General features: G+C 46.6%; 1 protein-coding gene across 2 annotated transcripts in view; it reads left to right on the top strand.

The window, feature by feature from the left end:
* dpp10 (dipeptidyl-peptidase 10 (non-functional)) overlaps nucleotides 1-16,851 on the top strand; it is a 1,285,183-nt gene that overhangs the window by 987,747 nt on the left and 280,585 nt on the right. The window lies entirely within an intron of this gene.

The following is a 16,851-nucleotide window of genomic DNA, read 5'->3' as shown; positions in this document are numbered from 1 at the left end:
ATATTCTCCTGGCCATCCTCCCATTTTCCACCCTCAATGAACTTGAGCTTTCCCAAAACTCTGCTGCCCGTATTCTAACACGCAGCAAGCAATGTTCCCTTTAACCTGTGCTCTGGAGGTCCTGTGCAGCCGGCTCTACCGGCTCTTAAAGGGAAGAACCTCGCTTGCGTGGAATTTTGAATGGGCCGCGCAGTCCATTAAAGGTGCCGCGCGGCCCAAAACAAAAATTAGAGGGAACATTGTCAGCAGGTCCCGTTCACCCATCACCCTTGTGCTCGTTGACCTACATTGGCTCATGGTCCACCAACACCTTGATTTTAAAATTCTCATCCTCATGTTGAAATCCCTCCATGGCCTCACCCCTTCTTATCTGAACTCAGCAGTGTGAGTGCTGTCCTAACCCAGGAGGGTGAGCCCTGACTGTTCTCTGAAAGCAGTACTGTTAGCAATGGGAGCTCTGGAGCCTGCCTGTGAAATGAGTGGATCAAATTACACATTGCAGAGATCTTGATTACTCTCCAGCAGGCAGGATCAAATTACACATTCCAGACAAACTGCTGGGTGTGTCTTGTCCTCCAAGGGAACAATCAGAATTATGATCTTGTCCACCAATGGGACCAATCAGAAACCTGGTGTTGCAAATAAACGCTGCCAAAATATTTACATACATGCCCCATTCCGACTCAACTGCAATTAATTTCTCCGCTGATTTTCATCCACATTCTCTATGACACTATAACATAAGTAACACACTCCCTGGCTCTTTGTACACATCCTCATCAATGCTGATGCACAACCACCCTCCATAGACTCATTCTATGCATTTTCACTGAGCTAATTAATGGAGATATTGTGCCTCCTCATTTTCACTACAATGGATCCTGTCTATTGTTACATTTATTTGAGGGAGCAAAGAATAGCAAGAATGGGAAAATAAAAGAACTGGTAACAGCATAAAAATGTAATTATATAAGAAATAATAAGGTAAAGGTAAAAATTAAAACACAGAAAAGTGTCAAGCAGAAATATATGAAAAGAGAAAGAAAATGAAGTAGAAATAATGAAATAAAATAAACTAGGGAAGGAAAATAGCACATGAGCTTGAAAGAAAGAGATCTTTTAATTTGGTGATCCATGTTCATACAGAACTGGGATTGAGAAAGATAGGGGGCAAAAAATAAATAATGATAGTCACAGCACAGAATAGAACAAACACAAACAAACAGAAAGTGGCAAATAAAAGATGGAGAAAGCATGTTCTTCAAATGTTAAGAAACCATGGGGAAGATACTTGATTCATGGCTGCCGATATTCCTGGTGTTAAATTGGCATCAGTCCTCTGATGTTCACGTTGTCATCTGCGCTGTGCTGAGCTGCGCTAGTAGTGTGCCCAATGCTACAACAACAGAAAACGCTGGAAACACTCAGCAGGTCAGGCAGCATCATGGAGAGAGAAACAGTGTTAACGTTTCAGGTGGATGACCTTTCGTCAGATCATCGACCTGAAACATTAACTCTGTTTCTCTCTCCACAATGTTGCCTGACCTGCTGAGTGTTTCCAGCATTTTCTGTTGTTGTTTCAGATTTCCAGCATCTGCAGTATTTTGCTATTGTGTGTGCCCGATGCTATATTGACTCAGGCAACTTTTAGTCATTCAGTGCACTTGCCTGAAAACATTGGGGCCTAGAAATTCACTACAGCCCCGTTTGGGGCGCCAGCCTCGCCAGGGCGCTAAAAGTAGCGCCCCAGAAGCAGTTGTGGCCGCCCGCCGGAAATTCAGTTGGCGCGCCCCAGAGGGAAGCGCGGCGCTACAGCAAGCGCCTCGCATCCCTCTTGGGGCGCTGCAACTGATTATCGCTGCGCCTGCAGTACTGCAGGCCTTCCTCCCCTTCTTAAAGGCGAGGGGCCTTGTGCAGCGCGATCTGGGGCCCAGCTGGGCCCCCGAGGATCGCGAGTGCCTGCAAAAGAGCCCGGCACCGAGGAGAAGTGCTGGGCTCTTGAAACGCAGTCGGCACTCTGCGGCGGGGGGGGGGGGGACTCAGGAGGCCAGGGACGGCAGCGCGGAGAGGTGCTGGCATGTGGCCAGCAACAAAAATAGCCGCCCCACACCTCTCCTTTAATTAGCACCGCTACCGCCGCAGGCAGGCCCCCCCGAAACCGGTCGCACATAGCGCCCGGCATTAAAGCAGGGTTTGTTACGTCCGTGTGTAATAAGACACAGACTGCAGCAGAAACGGTACAACAGGTGTTTACTCAACGTGGCTCACAGTTGAACTGACTGTACAGATTACTACTCAGTGCTATATACAGGTGTGGTCACTGCCGGTACTACAGTATACATGAGCTGTAAAAAGTAGTCCCCCCCCCTTAAAGGTACATACATTACAATTCCTCCCCTTTTAGATTAACAGTACCATAACACTCATTTAACAATTAAATATCAACTAATTACAATGAACACTTTTAACATGCAACATTAGCTGAAAATAGTCTATTTATATATTCAGTCTTTGGGGAGGCCTCCTAATCCTTTCTGGATAGCGCCTTTCCCGAGTGTCTTGCTCTTGGTGCGGAGGCGATTCTGGCCCCCTGTCGTCGGTTGGTTCATCGGCTTCTGATGCTACTGCTTCTGGGGTAGATGCGACCTGTACGTCGGGTTCATCACCAGGTACGTATGGGCGAGGCATGGGGTTGACTTGTTCCTGTGACTCTAGGATCTGGTCAGCATGGCGTCTCACAATGCTCTCCCCAACGTCCACTGTGTACATTAGTGGGCCCTGCCGTGTGCATATCGTTCCTGGCTGCCATTTTTCTGTTCGGTAGTCGCGGGCCAAGACTGGTTGCCCTACATTGAAGCTCCTTGTTGGCTTCTCATGGATATGCTGGAATTGCTTACTCTCAACATCTCTTCGTACGTTTGGTCTGAGCAAATCCAGACGAGATCTTAACCTTCGGTTAAAGAACATCATGGCTGGGGCCTGGTTGGTGACTGCATGTGTCGCATTCCGGTAGGCGAACAGGAAATTGTCCACCTTGTGCTGCAGCGGAATGTTGTCATTGTACATAGCCTTTATTGCCTTCTTAAAGGTTTGTACGAACCTCTCAGCCAATCCATTTGTGGCTGGATGATACGGGGCGTATGTGTAATGCCTTACCCCATTCTTTTTCAAGAACCTCCGGAACTCTTCAGACACAAACTGTGGTCCGTTGTCGGAGCAAATCTGTTCTGGCAAGCCATTCCTGGCAAAAATGGTCTGTAGGACTGCAATAGTTTTCTCCGTGGTGGTGGAGGACATTTTGATGACCTCAGGCCATTTCGAGTGCGCATCCACAGCTATTAAAAACATTGAGTCCACGAATGGACCAGCAAAATCAATATGCACCCGTTGCCATGGAGATGAGGGCCACTCCCATGGGTGTAGAGGGGCCTGTGGTGGTGCATTTTGGACTTTCTGGCATCCTGAGCAGCTCTTGGTCAGGTCCTCGATTTGTTTATCGATTCCCGGCCACCACACATAAGCCCTGGCTAGGCTTTTCATTTTTACCCCTCCCAGATGACCCTCATGAAGCTCATTGAGCACTCTATCCCTTAACTTGGGTGGAATTACCACTCGGGATCCACACATCAAGGTCCCCCGGCACACTGACAGCTGTTCTCTCCTTGTCGAGAATGCTGGCAACAGTGAGTCGCCATGTGCTGGCCATCCCTTCACCGTCAAATCATATACCCGAGACAGTGTTGGGTCATTTCGGGTTTCCTTTTCGATACAAGCGTTAGTTACCGGTAGGTATTCAACTATAGTCAAATGGAATATTTCGACAGGATCCACTGCTGGTGCTTCCTCCGCAGTAGGCAGTGGCAGGCGTGATAGCCCATCAGCGTTTCCATGCTGTTTCGTGCCCTTATATTCAATCTTATAGTGGTGCGCCCCTAGAAAAAGTGACCATCTTTGTAGTCATTGCGCAGTCATCACCGGAACGCCCTTCTTCGGATTAAAAATGGAGACAAGAGGCTGGTGATCAGTCAGCAAGGTAAATTTCTGCCCGTGCAGATAGTGATTGAATTTTTTCACTCCCCACACTAGGCTGAGGGCCTCCCTGTCAATCTGGGCACAGTTACGCTCGGCTGAGGTTAGTGATCATGACGCAAAGGCTATTGGCCTCTCTGAGCCGTCCGAGAATTTGTGCGACAACACCGCTCCAATGCCATAGGGTGACGCATTACATGCCAACCGAATTGGTAATGCCGAGTTGTAATGGGCCAATACCTCTTTCGATGTGATTAGTGTTTTGCTCTTCTGGAAAGCTCGTCTACATTCGTCACTCCACTTCCATGGCACCCCAGTTTGCAGTAGGGTGTTCAGTGGGTGTAGTATTGTAGACAAATTTGGCAAGGACTTATGGTAGTAGTTTACCAGCCCGAGGAACGACCTCAGTTGTGACACATTTTCCGGTGCTGGAGCCGTAACTACTGCCTCAATCTTCTCTGGGGACTTATGTAACCCCTCTTTATCGATAACGTGGCCACAATACGAGATCTGTTTTCTAAAAAACTCGCATTTGAGGCGGTTAGCTCGGAGCCCATATTCCTGCAATCTAGTGAGCACCTGCTCCAGGTTGGCAAGGTGACCACTGTCATTTTCGCCCGTGACCAGGATGTCGTCCAAATAACAATGGGTCCCTGGGATCCCTTGCAGGACTTGTTCCAATGCCCTCTGCCAAATAACCGGAGCTGATGCTACCCCGAATACCAGCCGGTTGTATTGGTAGAGACCTTTATGGGTGTTGATTGTGAGGTATTTTTTTGATGCTTCTTCTACCTCCATTTGCAGATACGCATGGGCCAGATCAATCTTAGTGAAGCGTTTCCCTCCAGATAGCGAGGCGAAAATATCTTCAATCCGCGGAAGTGGATATTGTACAGTGTGAAGGACTGGGTTCACTGTTACCTTAAAGTCCCCACAGATGCGAACCTTCCTTGGTTTCCCAGGCGTGCTGCTCAACGACTTTTTCATCACAGGGATGATGGGTGTAGCCCACTCGCTCCAGTCTACCTTGAACAGTACACCTGAACGTTCCAGACTCTCCAGCTCTGCTTCGACGGCTGGGCGGATCGCATAAGGTACCGGTCTGGCCTTAAAAAAATTTGGGCTTGTGTTTTCTTCAATTTTAATCATCGCTGTCATACCTTTTAGTGTTCCGAGTCCTTGCTGGAACACTTCTTTCGCGTCAGTTAGGATCTTTGACAGTCGCCCAGGTGTGACGTCGTCATCCTTTTTGTCAGCCACAGTCAGTGCCTGTATGGAATGCCAATCCAGTTGTATTTTCCGGATCCATTCACGTCCCAGTAATGGTGGTCCTCCATCTTGCAATACATACAGGTCTAGTTTTGGTGTTTCCTTACCATTATATATAACGGTCACCCTTATTATTCCTTTGGGGTAGACTTTTTGCCCCATGTACGTCTTCAAAATAATTTTTGTGTCTCTCAAGGGTATGTGTGAGAATAGCCGCTCGTAGTCCTTTCGGTTTATGACTGTTAGGGCTGATCCTGTGTCCAATTCCATCTTTACCTGGACTCCTGCTAACTTGAGAGTGACCCAAATGGTTCGGTGAGCCTCCGTTATGATCACATTATGTAGTTTCAGACAACTCAGTTCCCTGCTTTCGGAGTCGTTATCACTCTTTTGTTCATCTGAACTATTCTCCGTCATCTTATGTACCTCCTTGTACTTTCCTTTGGTAGGTTTCTTATTGCTGGTTTTCTTTCCCAACCTGCAGACTCGTGCTATGTGTCCTACTTTTCCACACTGTCTGCACACTTTGTCTTTGAACCAGCAATCATTCTGGTCGTGTGTTGTTCTGCCGCAGCGATAGCACTTCTCTATTCCATATGACATTTCATTTGTGCCATATTCTTGCGGTCTCTGTTGTATCCCTGCAGCGCCCCGTGCTGCTGCTTCATATGATACCACAATGCTGAAAGCCTTTTCCAGCGTAAGTTCCTTTTCAGATAAAAGCCGTTTCTGGGTTCCTTCACTTTGAAGCCCACACACAAACTTGTCCCTTAAGGTATCTGCCAGTCCCGCTCCAAACTGACAGTGTTTTGATAGTTTGCGCAGTTCTGTTAAATAATCAGCATTGCTTTCATCCTTATGTTGGTTCCGTTTGTGAAACTTGAATCTTTCTGCTATCAGCAGCGGTGTGGGGTTTAAATGTTCCTTTAGTATCGTTACTATGTCTTCAAAACTCTTTTCCATTGGCTTCGTTGGGTTACTAGATTTCGTAATAAACCATACGTCTTTGCACCCATTAAATTTAACAATACCGACGCTTTCTTGTCATCTGACACCTCATTTGCCTTGCAGTACACCTCTATTCGTTCAACATATGTAGTCCAATCTTCGACTTCATTGTCAAATGCGGTGATACTGCCACTCTTCGGCATTTTGGGTGTGGTTTAAAATGGCATCTCCCAATAGCTTAAAATGGCGTCTCCTGCGCTTTCCTTCCTTCCCCGCTCCCGGCGGTTCTCGTGGCAATGGCGGCGCCCTGTAGGTTTCGCGCGCTTCTCCTGCGCTGCTGCCAACGCCGCTCTCGGCGGTCCTCATGGCAATGGCGGCACCTCGCGGGTTTCTGCGCATCTCTCCCTCTCTCCGACGCTGCTCGGCCCTGGAACACCGGCTGCGCCCTGTGCGCTCTGCCCTCTCTCTCTCTCCCCCATCGACGCTGCTCGGCCCTTTGCTGTGCTGCTCGGTCGGGCTCTAGCCCACCGCTGTCCGGGAAGGGTCTGCACACTACCTGTTGCCAGCCCGTTTTGCTGGACCACCTCGACTGGAAAGCCAAGCCTGGCTCTCGACAGCCTCCCCCGCAATTCTCGAGTCTCTGCTGTCGACGCCCGAGTCTCTGGCCTTGACCTCCAATCCACTGATCTCCAGGAACGAATCCCCGGGAGCTGATGCAGAGTTGCAGGTAGGTTCGAACCTGCCTCGTCGCCAATGTTACGTCCGTGTGTAATAAGATACAGACTGCAGCAGAAACGGTACAACAGGTGTTTACTCAACGTGGCTCACAGTTGAACTGACTGTACAGATTACTACTCAGTGCTATATACAGGTGTGGTCACTGCTGGTACTACAGTATACATGAGCTGTAAAAAGTAGTCCCCCCCCTTAAAGGTATATACATTACAGGGGGCGCATCTAAATATCGCGATCGGGGCATCAGCGGGGCGCTGCGCACACCGATGACGTCATCAGTAGCGGCACAGCGCTAACGGCTAGCGCCGCCATTAGCGTCCCGCTGAATTTAGCGGGAGGCGTGGCCAGTGGCTTCCGACCCACTTAGCGCCCTCTTAATGCGCTAACAGGTGGCGCAGCCCACTGAATTTCTAGGCCTGGGTGCCTAATAAATATATGTAAATTCGGGTCCTGGGCCTGGTTAAGGACTCTTCTATCAACCTTCTTGTATTTGTGCATTCTAAAACCTGTCCACAAATCCTTGGCAGCAACAGTTCTGAAGGAGGCTGTGTTATTTACAGTGCCAGGAGTAATGGAGGCCCAAAGAGATTTAGGGGTCCATGTACAGTACCTAGATCACAAAAATGTAGTAGTCATGTACAAAAAATAATCAAAAAAGCTAATGGAATGTTAGCCTTTATAACTAGAGGGCTAGAATATAAAGGGGAGGAAGTTTTGCTGCAGCTATACAAAGCCCTGATTAGACCCTGGAGTGCTGTGTACAGTGCTGGGCACCGCATCTTAGAAAGGATATATTAGCCTTGGAAGGAGTGCAGTACAGAGTCACCAGAATGTTACCAAGGCTCCAAGGGTTAGATTATGAGGAGAGATTACATTATCTAGGTTTATATTCCCTGGAATATAGAAGGTTATGGGGTGATTTGATTGAGGTTTTTAGGATTTTGAATATAATTGGTAGGGTAGATAGACAGAAACTTTTTACTCTGGTGTGGGACTCTAGGATTGTAATGTATGTACCTTTAAGGGAGCGAACTACTTTTTACAGCTCCTGTATACTGTAGTACCGGCAGTGACCACACCTGTATATAAACCCTGAGTAGTGATCTGTACAGTTAGTTCTAGATTAACCCTCATTCAGTAAACACCTGTTGAATCGTTCCCTGCAGTCTGTTGTCTGATTATTGAAGGACACAACATTAAGATACACGGATATAACAAGGATAAGGGGACATAACTTTAAAATCAGAGCCAGGTCATTCAGGAGAGAAGTTAGGCAACACTTCTTCACACAAAGGGTGGTAGAAGTGTGGAACACTCTCCCACAAAAGCAGTAGATGCTAGCTCAATTAATAATTTTAAATCTGCGATCGATAGATTTTTACTGGCCAAGGTTATTAAGAGATATGGAGCCATGGCAGGTGGATGGAGTTAGGATACAGATTAGCCATAATCTCACTGAATGGTAGAACAGGCTCGAGGGGTTGAATGGCCTACTCCTGTTCCTATGATCCTCAGCTGCATGTAGGTCAGTCTCTAGTTAGTTGTTTTAGACTGCTTGTGAGCTTTTAGGCCTATTTCTGGCTGAGAAAGAGTGCAGAGACCTGCAGCTGCTGGGAGAAGAGGGAATTGAAGGCCTCATATCACGCATGTGTACAGAAACAAAACATCTTACCTCCAATTAACTGAGGAACAGTGTGTCCAGTGGCTCCGCTTCATCAGAGAGGCTGTGATAGAGCTATGTCACCTGTTACACACCAATAGCAGCCCCGCACTAGGTCGCACACCTCACTGCCTGTTGGTCTGAAGGTTACTGTTGCTCTGAAATTCTATGCCTCAGGGTAACAGCTGACATTAGGAACATAAATCAATTTGCAGTGCAGTGCTGCATCAAAACAGATGACAGACGCACTCCTTGATAAGCAAAACAATTTCATCTTTTTCCTCATAGAGGCAGCAAAGCAGGAAGACAAAGATCTTGGCTTCACCAGGATAGAAGGCTTCGCACAGGCACAGAGCTTAATTGACTGCACCTACATAGCCTTGTATTCTCCATATCAAGACCCCGGAGCATACATCAACAGGAAGGGCATCCACTCACTCAACGATTAGCTGGTGTGGGACGACAGGCAGCATCTCATGCATGTCTGTGCCCAGTTTCCAGACAGTTGTCCTGCACCAGTCCTCAATCCCGCCCCCCTACCTAGACCATCTGGCTGCCTGGGGACAAGGGTTATCCCTTAAGCACATGGTTCATGACCGCTGTCAGGAATCCGACCATAGAGAAGGAAGCACACTGCAATCAGAGTCCCTGCCTCTACCAGAGCTCTGAAAATTGGCATCTTGAAACAAAGCTTCTGCTGCCTGGATAGGTTTGGAGGAGTCTTGCTTTAGCCTCAAGAGTCTCCAGATTTGTTGTCATTTGCTGCATGCTCCATAACTTTGTCCTGCAAAGGGGGCAACGCTTAGAGCCACCTGGGGAGGAAGAAGTAAAGACACAGGAGCAGGATGAACAGCAAGATGCTGAGTAAGAGCAAGGCCACTAATCCTGCCAGCTGGCAGAGCTTTACTACAGCAAATCATCAAGGAATGTTTTGGTTGAACCATCCCTTCCCCAATGCACCAAAAGTCACTCCTACCAGCAGATACAGTCCCTCCAGATGAAAGCGCTCAACTTCAAAACCTGCATGGGTATTTCTATCACTTCACTAGACATGGTCAAAAAAACACCAATCTAAAGAAACAGTGCACTCCAAGAACCGTTCATTTCCAATTGTGAACAAACAATGCAAAACTAAAGGTCAACCTTGAACAAACCCCTAATGACTGTCAAAAGTGCTTGTTTGCCAAATCTGGTGCTCCTATAAGGTGCCGCCCCAGTGGCTACAACATGGGAGGTGGAAGGCTGCTGATCATCTATTGAGGGCACTTCAGATGGCCGTGGTGGGTGACCTTAAGGAGCTCTGGCTGTAGGGGGCCCGGCAGCTGCAGCATCTCAGCGGTGGCCAGGGCAGTCAGGCCCAGCTGGCTGGCACCAATACAGGCACTAGTTGAATGGCTGGTGGGAGTGCAGGCATGAAGTCATCTTGATAGAGATTGTGTAAGGTGCTATACAAATGCAAGTCTTTCTTTACCAAGTCAAAAATTCAAACTTTTTGAACCAAAACAAAGGTCTAGAAATTTGGACAAGGCCATTATTCAGCATGTGGGAGGGGCGCAGGGCTCTATTCCTTTGCCTGAACAGTGAGGCCCGAGGCGCACCCACTATTGGGCCGCAGACTTCATTACAATCTAGGCAGCGAGCTGTGTACAGTAACAGGCAGCTTGCCAGCAAAGCGAGATGGAAGACGGAGACACTGTGATGCCAGCAGCGGCCCTCAGGTCAGTGAGTAAAGGGGACCAGGAAGGAGGGGATATCTGGTCCGGATGTAGCGGTGGCCGGGGTCGGGGAGGTAGTAGGTCGTGGTGGCTGATCGGAGGAGGGAGCAGTGGTTCGTATTCTTTGAATGTGTGGTCGGAAGGAGCACTCCTTTTCCTTCTGGCTCTACATTCAGGTAAGTATATTTTTTAAACTTGTTACCTGCATGTAGACCTGGATTTCCTGAGTGCACATGGTGCCCGAGCCGGCTGCAAACCAATCTTGCAGTGGGGGCCTCAAACAGGCATTCGGCCCCTTATCTGACTATGCAAAGGGTCTAATGCCTGTTTCAGGTGTGATGCACGCTGATTTTTTGGCCTTTAACAATATGGTAGGTGGTGCATCGCTGGCTCATAATGAGCGTGCACTCCCTGCCTGCCATATTGGAGGCTTAGGGGGCCATTTAGTGCCGTAAAAGCAGGCATTTCATAGGCAAATTTCCAGATCAAAGTGTTTGTTGTTTCGACTTGGACAACAGTTTTAGCAGGAGATGTGAATCTAAATTCACATTCACATTCACAGGCTTGTGTGGAGTATAAACCTGTTGGGCCGAATGGCCTGTTCCTGTGCTGTAAAATTCTATGTAAATCTGATATGCTGGTCTAAACTCATTTCAAATCAAATGGAATATTTAAAACCAGTCTGGCTCATTAATTCCTAGTCAATAGTATGTGATACCAGCAAAGTTTGAAGTATTATCACCATCATCATTTCTGAAAAGGAAAAGCTAATGGCATTATTAATAATCCATGCTGTGTAACTGTATTTGCAGCTGTTAACACCAGTGCTTTGTTCCGATCAAGTGAAAATTAACCATAGTGGTAAGTGATCTTGTAACCTAACCACAATTCTAATGAAGGTGTAGTTGTTCTACAAGATCACATTAAATGGTGTCAATGAAATGGCACAGTACGAATGCTTGAACCAAGATATGTTTACTTGTACCACAGTCCATTATATATGCTGCAGATGCCATTTATATTGCTGACATACTTGATGTATTGGTAGGCATAAGGTAACGATAGTTGCATCAATATACTGATTAAGAGATGCTACCTTCCTGTGTAAATGGAGTATTAAAGCACAATGGAGCAAATAAATGTGGATCAAACTGATCTATATTCATTCTATTTGCTTGCTGTAGTTAAGCTGTTGTGCCCACTAATTAAAGCCCTGTGATATATGTCTCCATAGATTAGAATTGTTTTCTTATCTTAATGAACTTGCTGTGTTTACTCTCTGGCAGCAGTTAGAGTACGATTCCTTTGACACTCTTAATCTGCTGTGATTCCAAATTAAGATTGAATGGAGGAGTTGCTTAATTAGCTGTTGCATCAATCAAAGTTGTTCAAATTCTAGAAGTAACACAAATCCACTTCCAGCTCATCTGAACGTGTAGGTTCTTTATTGTTTTCATGTGTATCTAGGTAATCGGGACTTTACTCTTTATTTATCTGACATTCATGCAAATCATTTTTGGAAACAGAATTACATTTGCTCAGTTTACTGCACTGGATCAGGTGCAGTGGAAGCATTAGATTTTACAAATTGGGTGAAATTTACTCACCCCTTTGTCAAAGTTGGGTTATTTGTTTTATTCACAATTTTTAAGAAGTTTAAAAATATACACACTATTTTGAAGATGCATAAGAAGGAAAAGTGGTTTCTTTTAAATTCTTGGTGCTCACCAAATTACTGAGATTAGATTATTATTTTGAATGGATGAATGTGCTCAGAAATAGGTTGAAAAAAGTTTTCTATTTGCCCTTCTAGAACTAGAACCAGAACCAGCACATGTATACACTGAAACCACATGAACTGAGTGGTTGATGAGGATTTACCAAATGCTGATTTCTCATTGAAGGAGACTCCACCCTACATTTGGCTTTAAACAAATAGCAAAAAACTGCAGCTACTAGAAACCTAAAACAAACACAGAAAACGTTGGAAACACTCAGCCGGTCAGGCAGCATCGGTGGAGAGAACAGATGTGTTAACGTTTGGGGTGCTGACCATTCGCCATAACTAAAACTGTTTTAATTTCCAACCCTGCTCCTAGTCCTCTCTGCTATTTACCTGTATTCCAAGTTTCATACAATTTACTGCTTAATCAGTGATATCCTTTCCACTCAAAATTATTATTGATTAGAGCGATAACTGCAATTGTTTTTATCTTTAGCAGCTGTTTTGTATTGTACACCATTTCAGATAACCCATTAAAATTCCTATTGAAGCTTTTGGAGATTAACATTCCATCCTTTTCACCAATTAATTTTAGTTGCTTATTCCAAAATTGTGCAGACATATATAGCAATAGAAAGAAAAAACTGGTGGACTGACCCCTAGATTCCAATCTCCACTCAAGGGATTACTTCAATTACTTAACTAATCATTATTCCCAGTGGTATTCTCTGGCAGTGCAAACTGTTCTACTATGCCCTCCAAGATGGCCTAATTGATGCAGTTTGTGTTACGGCTGTATCATGTAAATGGTCTTTAAACATTGCTGTAGGCTCAGTCTGATCTATATACACTCAATAAAAGGTTGCTGATAGGTATGGAGGAACAGAGATAAGCCATAATAAAACCAGTACAATTTGGGTTTTTTATGATAGGGGCACAGAGTATATATGAATAAAGAGGTAATGATAAATTTGTGTAGGCAATGATTAAGCCACAATTTGAGTAACCTGTTCAGTTTTGGATACCGTATTATAGATGGGACATTAAAGCCGTAGAAGGTATAATGCATAGATTAACCAGGATGATACTGGGGATAAAAACTACAGTTTTAAGGAGAGACTTAAGATGTTACTTCCACTGGAGCAGAAATGGCTAAAAGGAAATTTAATAAAGCTTTTTAAAATTATGAAGGATTTTGACAATGAATACAGAAAAACTAATTTTTCAAAAAAAAACAGAAACTGTTGGAAATGCACAGCAGGTTAGTCAGCATCTGTAAAGAGAAAACACAAGTTATGATGTTTCGAGTGTATATCCTTCATCCAACCCCCGCCCCTTTGGTTGTGAAGCCAATGACAATGAACTGTCAATTTAAAATTGTCACTAAGCATGTGAGGAGACAGATTATGAGAAAGTACTTTACACAGAAAATAATTGAGGCAGAGACCATTGTATCTTTTAAGGGAAAAGTTCAGAATCTTCTTCTGAAGCAGAAGAAGATATAAGATTATGAGGAGAGAGCAGGGCAGTAGGATTAATTTTGTATTTAGCAGAAAAAAACTGGCACAGACATGATAGGCTAAAAAGCCTCCTTCTGTGCTGTAAACTTCTAGGCCTAGAAATTCAGTATAGCCACGTTTGGGGTGCTACAGCCGGGCGGCCGCTAAAGTTTGCGCCAGGCGCAACTTCGCGCCACCTTCGCCGATATTCAGTGGCATCGCCCCAAGAGGTTGCTGCTGCGCTAAAACAGGCGATGCACGACTATCATTAGGCGCTAAGCCGGCGGCCCGGGGCGAAACCCCCGAGGGCGGGCGCAGCGCAGGTGCGGCGAGCTGCTGATTGACGGCAGACACTCTGGCGCCGGTGAGCTCTTAAAGGGTGTAATGATATCAGCAAATAGAGATGGTATTTGCCTGTTTGATTATGATGCCTTACCAGCACGTTTGCATGTATTGATTGCTTGTGCCTGACCAGCAGAGGGCATGTGACCGAGACAAGCAAGGCAGTTTAGTTTGGTTTCAGTTTCGTTCTAGATGCATCACTAGCATGATGTCTCCTGTAAATGCTGTATAAAGAGTTGAACAGACTTTAGATTAAAAGACATTCTCTTTCATAAATGTCTCATCATTGAACCCACAAAGAAATCAATACAAAGGGGGAGGGTGGATTTGTTTTTTTGAAAGGCCGAGACTGGTGTATTTGTGTTTTTTGAAAGGCCGAGACTGGTCGATTTGTGTTTTTTGGGGGGGCTTCTCTCCATTAATTTGTAATGTGGGAAGGGCAGAGGTTTCAAAGAAACAAATGTTCTTAAATCGCACTGTCCATGCTTTCTTTTGGAAGTCCTGGTTGCCCTGCTCAGCTGAGGGCTTGTGGAGTGGCTACATTCTTCTTGTGCCGCCATTCCCTGAGAGGGGGCCTAGAACCGACGTTCAATAAGCCGCCGACGGGCGGCCCTTGCACGTTCTGCCTCCCTCCTGTGCTGGTCCTCCTCCTCCTCCTCCTCTGGTGGTCCTCCAATGTCTGGTGGCAGTGGCTGAGTCCTGCGGATAGCCAGGTTGTGCAGCATGCAGCACACGACCACGAAATGGGAGACTCGCTCAGGCGAATACTGTAGGGCTCCTCCGGAACGATCCAGACAGCGGAACCGTTGCTTCAGGACGCCGATTGTTTGCTCAATGATGTTCCTGGTTGCTTGATGGCTGTCATTGTATCCCTCTTCAGCAGGGGTGCAGGGCGCACGGAGCGGGGTCATCAGCCAGGTGCACAAAGGATAGCCTTTGTCCCCGAGAAGCCATCCTCGTGGATGAGGCTGGGCCTGGAACATGTCTGCCACAGAAGTCTGGCGCAGGATGAAGGCATCGTGGCTGCTGCCTGGAAAGCGGGCATTGACAGCTAGGATGAGCTGCCTGTTGTCACACACCAACTGCACGTTGAGCGAATGGTAGCCCTTCCGGTTGCGGTAATCCTCGGCATTCTCCAGAGGTGCCCGCAAAGCCACATGCGTGCAGTCAATGGCGCCCTGCACCATGGGGAAGCCCGCTAATGCTGCAAAGCCCATTGCACGCTGTTGCTGCTTGACAAGGGCCATGGAGAAGGAGATGAACTGACGTCTCCTTCTGAAAAGGGCATTGGTCACCTGGCAGATGCAGCAATGCACGGCAAACTGGGAGATGTTGGAAATGTCCCCAGTAGCGGATTGGAAGGAGCCGGTGGCATAGAAGTTGAGAGACACCGTCACCTTCACTGCCACCGACAGAGACGTCCTGCTCCTCAGGTGTGGCTGCAGATCTCCGCGAAGCAGGTGGCAGATCTCAGTGACCACCGCCCTTCGGAATCGCAGCCTCCGAACACACTGCTCGTCAGACATGTTCAGATATGAGAACTGCTGGTGGTATACCCTGGGTGGGTAAGGCCTCCTTTGCTGACACCTGTTGCCCCCTCTCCGTCTGGCCATGTCTGCCACTTTCTCACGGCGTCTGTGAGCCCTTTGAATGCAATGGAGAAGGCCAACGTTTGCACCCATTGCAGCCCCCATTATATGTTTCCAATCAATGATATGGCTCTGAAGTTAAAGACAAGTGGAAAGCTGTGGCCTGAAGCCACAAGTACCTGTGCGAGTGTTGAGCCAAACCAGAAAGCTCTCTACCTTTGTCTCTCTGCAAAGATCCGTCTCTCACAAAGAAGGAGTGTTGCAAAATGGCTGCCTTTTATACTGCAGGAGGAGTGCCCTTTAATTTGCGCCCCCCGCGCCCCGCAGCGACTGAGAACTGTTCCCCTCTACCAGTCGCAATAGGCCGGCGCCACTGAATTTCCGGTTTGGGGCGAACAAAGGGCGTTGCACGATGAAATGACGTCAGGATCTGCGCGCCGCCGCTAAATCTTTACTGAAGTTGGGGAGAGGCGCAGATCGCGCTGCGCCCGGCCGCTAGCCGCCTAGCGCCCCACATCTCCTCCTCCTAAGGCGCTAGCGGCCGGCGCAAACAACTGAATTTCTAGGCCCTATTGTTTTATGGAATACACATACCTTTTCCCTTTGTGAGGTTTTGCAATGAAAAGTCCTAAGTACATATACCTTCCACTTTAAAGATGTAGCATGTTGGGGTTTTTTAACATTTAAATCCTCCTAGATATTTTAATTGTAGTTTGTGGTGATTTTCCAATCTCCATATCATAATTCTGTGCAGCCTTTGGTAGCCTTATTTTTTTATAATATGTGATTTGTTATAAGGCTACTATAACCACTTAAAGGTTAGTATCCATTATCTCACTGTGCTGGAAAAGTGAAATATTTATAGGAACAGTGATCTCAAAATTACTTCTAGAGATTGTAGAATTCCCATTAGACTTAACTCTTTGAGCTTAATTACACTGCCTGAGAGCAGGCTGTAATATATTCACCCGTTTTACTCAGGAGACTCTTATTATTCAGTGGAAGAAATTATTTTCTGAAATGTAAGATTTAAATACATTTAATGATTCATCAGTGATATGTCAAGATCAACTGACCTGATATTAGACTCAGTGGGGTAGATTTTATTTATCAGGCAGCTGACCAGTGGAGCACGCCCCATCCTGCTGGAGGGAGGCTGAGTCCATTTCTAGAGCCAGGCCTCGTTACCATGTCACCAGCGAGCTGCAGGAGCGAAATGGCTGCCTGCTACAGCTCGCCAGCTCCAGGTTGGTGCAATATCGGGCAGACCAGAGCCTGTCCTGGTCGGCAGCAAGGTAGGTCGATGTAGGGGGCGCAGGGGTGGGGGGAGGGCAATCGTTCC

This window comes from Somniosus microcephalus, chromosome 4, assembly GCF_052327205.1.
Source record: "Somniosus microcephalus isolate GS21.2 chromosome 4, FLI_Smic_1.0, whole genome shotgun sequence".
In the NCBI taxonomy this organism is placed as follows: domain Eukaryota; kingdom Metazoa; phylum Chordata; class Chondrichthyes; order Squaliformes; family Somniosidae; genus Somniosus; species Somniosus microcephalus.
This window is presented reverse-complemented; position numbering and strand designations above follow the sequence as displayed.